The 2500-nt window shown below is 51.5% G+C and overlaps 4 non-coding genes and 8 pseudogenes across 4 annotated transcripts; all 12 read left to right on the forward strand.

Annotated features, from left to right (window-relative positions):
- Positions 1-3: 3 nt before the first annotated feature.
- LOC144895967 (5S ribosomal RNA) lies at positions 4-121 on the forward strand (annotated as a pseudogene).
- Positions 122-233: 112 nt separating this feature from the next.
- On the forward strand, positions 234-352 carry LOC144895933 (5S ribosomal RNA; annotated as a pseudogene).
- A 112-nt stretch (positions 353-464) lies between these two features.
- LOC144896023 (5S ribosomal RNA) lies at positions 465-573 on the forward strand (annotated as a pseudogene).
- A 112-nt stretch (positions 574-685) lies between these two features.
- LOC144895485 (5S ribosomal RNA) lies at positions 686-804 on the forward strand. The gene has a single exon (XR_013625988.1). It is a non-coding gene; the product is annotated as a 5S ribosomal RNA (ribosomal RNA).
- A 112-nt stretch (positions 805-916) lies between these two features.
- On the forward strand, positions 917-1035 carry LOC144895561 (5S ribosomal RNA). Its single transcript, XR_013626064.1, has one exon. It is a non-coding gene; the product is annotated as a 5S ribosomal RNA (ribosomal RNA).
- A 112-nt stretch (positions 1036-1147) lies between these two features.
- LOC144896301 (5S ribosomal RNA) lies at positions 1148-1256 on the forward strand (annotated as a pseudogene).
- Positions 1257-1368: 112 nt separating this feature from the next.
- Positions 1369-1487, forward strand: LOC144895346 (5S ribosomal RNA). The gene has a single exon (XR_013625843.1). It is a non-coding gene; the product is annotated as a 5S ribosomal RNA (ribosomal RNA).
- Positions 1488-1599: 112 nt separating this feature from the next.
- LOC144896292 (5S ribosomal RNA) lies at positions 1600-1708 on the forward strand (annotated as a pseudogene).
- Positions 1709-1820: 112 nt separating this feature from the next.
- Positions 1821-1929, forward strand: LOC144896115 (5S ribosomal RNA; annotated as a pseudogene).
- Positions 1930-2041: 112 nt separating this feature from the next.
- LOC144896765 (5S ribosomal RNA) lies at positions 2042-2150 on the forward strand (annotated as a pseudogene).
- Positions 2151-2262: 112 nt separating this feature from the next.
- Positions 2263-2381, forward strand: LOC144895308 (5S ribosomal RNA). Its single transcript, XR_013625804.1, has one exon. It is a non-coding gene; the product is annotated as a 5S ribosomal RNA (ribosomal RNA).
- Positions 2382-2493: 112 nt separating this feature from the next.
- Positions 2494-2500, forward strand: part of LOC144896448 (5S ribosomal RNA) — a 109-nt pseudogene continuing 102 nt past the window's right edge.

The following is a 2500-nucleotide window of genomic DNA, read 5'->3' on the forward strand; positions in this document are numbered from 1 at the left end:
GCAGCTTATGGCCATACTACCCTGAAAATGCCTGATCTCGTCTGATCTCGGAAGCTAAGCAGGGGCGGCCTGGTTAGTACTTGAATGGGAGACCGCCTGGGAATACCAGGTGCTGTAAGATTTTAATGGTTTCTTCTCTTGCCTGACAGCAGAGGGCGCTCTTTGACACTTTTTGCTGGAGTCTAGTTTGGCCTGCGTCGCCTTCAAATAGGATCTTTTCAGCTGACCTGGCAGCTTACGACCATACCACCCAGAAGACGCCCGATCTTGTCCGATCTCGGAAGCTAAGCAGGGGCAGGCCTGGTTAGTACTTGGATGGGAGACCGCCTGGGAATACTAGGTGCTGTAAGCTTTTTATGGTTTCTGCTCTTGCCTGACAGCAGAGGGCGCTGTTTGACACTTTTTGCTGGAGTCTAGTTTGGCCTGCGTCACCTTCAAATAGGATCTTTTCAGTTGACCTGGCAGCTTACGGCCATACTACCCTGAAAATGCCCGATCTCGGAAGCGAAGCAGGGGCGGGCCTGGTTAGTACTTGGATGGGAGACCGCCTGGGAATACCAGGTGCTGTAAGCTTTTAATGGTTTCTGCTCTTGCCTGACAGCAGAGGGCGCTGTTTGACACTTTTTGCTGGAGTCTAGTTTGGCCTGCGTCGCCTTCAAATAGGATCTTTTCAGTTGACCTGGCAGCTTACGGCCATACTACCCTGAAAACGCCCGATCTCGTCCGATCTCGGAAGCTAAGCAGGGACGGGCCTGGTTAGTACTTGAATGGGAGACCGCCTGGGAATACCAGGTGCTGTAAGCTTTTAATGGTTTCTGCTCTTGCCTCACAGCAGAGGGCGCTGTTTGACACTTTTTGCTGGAGTCTAGTTTGGCCTGTGTCGCCTTCAAATAGGATCTTTTCAGTTGACCTGGCAGCTTATGGCCATACTACCCTGAAAATGCCTGATCTCGTCTGATCTCGGAAGCTAAGCAAGGGCGGGCCTGGTTAGTACTTGGATGGGAGACCGCCTGGGAATACCAGGTGCTGTAAGCTTTTTATGGTTTCTGCTCTTGCCTGACAGCAGAGGGCGCTGTTTGACACTTTTTGCTGGAGTCTAGTTTGGCCTGCGTGGCCTTCAAATAGGATCTTTTCAGTTGACCTGGCAGCTTACGGCCATACTACCTTGAAAACGCCCGATCTCGGAAGTTAAGAAGGGGCGGGCCTGGTTAGTACTTGGATGGAAGACCGCCTGGGAATACCAGGTGCTGTAAGCTTTTTATGGTTTCTGCTCTTGCCTGACAGCAGAGGGCGCTGTTTGACACTTTTTGCTGGAGTCTAGTTTGGCCTGCGTCGCCTTCAAATAGGATCTTTTCAGTTGATCTGGTAGCTTATGGCCATACTACCCTGAAAACGCCTGATCACGTCTGATCTCGGAAGCGAAGCAGGGGCGGGCCTGGTTAGTACTTGGATGGGAGACCGCCTGGGAATACCAGGTGCTGTAAGCTTTTTATGGTTTCTGCTCTTGCCTGACAGCAGAGGGCGCTGTTTGACACTTTTTGCTGGAGTCTAGTTTGGCCTGCGTCGCCTTCAAATAGGATCTTTTCAGTTGATCTGGTAGCTTACGGCCATACTACCCTGAAAACGCCCGATCTCGGAAGTTAAAAAGGGGCGGGCCTGGTTAGTACTTGGATGGAAGACCGCCTGGGAATACCAGGTGCTGTAAGCTTTTTATGGTTTCTGCTCTTGCCTGACAGCAGAGGGCGCTGTTTGACACTTTTTGCTGGAGTCTAGTTTGGCCTGCGTCGCCTTCAAATAGGATCTTTTCAGTTGATCTGGTAGCTTACGGCCATACTACCCTGAAAACGCCCGATCTCGGAAGTTAAGAAGGGGCGGGCCTGGTTAGTACTTGGATGGAAGACCGCCTGGGAATACCAGGTGCTGTAAGCTTTTTATGGTTTCTGCTCTTGCCTGACAGCAGAGGGCGCTGTTTGACACTTTTTGCTGGAGTCTAGTTTGGCCTGCGTCGCCTTCAAATAGGATCTTTTCAGTTGACCTGGCAGCTTACGGCCATACTACCCTGAAAATGTGCGATCTCGGAAGCAATGCAGGGGCGGGCCTGGTTAGTACTTGGATGGGAGACCGCCTGGGAATACCAGGTGCTGTAAGCTTTTTATTGTTTCTGCTCTTGCCTGACAGCAGAGGGCGCTGTTTGACACTTTTTGCTGGAGTCCAGTTTGGCCTGCGTCGCCTTCAAATAGGATCTTTTCAGTTGACCTGTCAGCTTACGGCCATACTACCCTGAAAACGCCCGATCTCGTCTGGTCTCGGAAGCTAAGCAGGGGCGGACCTGGTTAGTACTTGGATGGGAGACCGCCTGGGAATACCAGGTGCTGTGAGCTTTTTATGGTTTCTGCTCTTGCCTGACAGCAGAGGACGCTGTTTGACACTTTTTGCTGAAGTCTAGTTTGGCCTGTGTCGCCTTCAAATAGGATCTCTTCAGTTGACCTGGCAGCTTACG

The sequence above is a fragment of the Doryrhamphus excisus genome, unplaced genomic scaffold (genome assembly GCF_037039965.1).
Source record: "Doryrhamphus excisus strain RoL-2023G ecotype Guam unplaced genomic scaffold, RoL_Dexc_Guam_v1.1 HiC_scaffold_24, whole genome shotgun sequence".
In the NCBI taxonomy this organism is placed as follows: Eukaryota; Metazoa; Chordata; class Actinopteri; order Syngnathiformes; family Syngnathidae; genus Doryrhamphus; species Doryrhamphus excisus.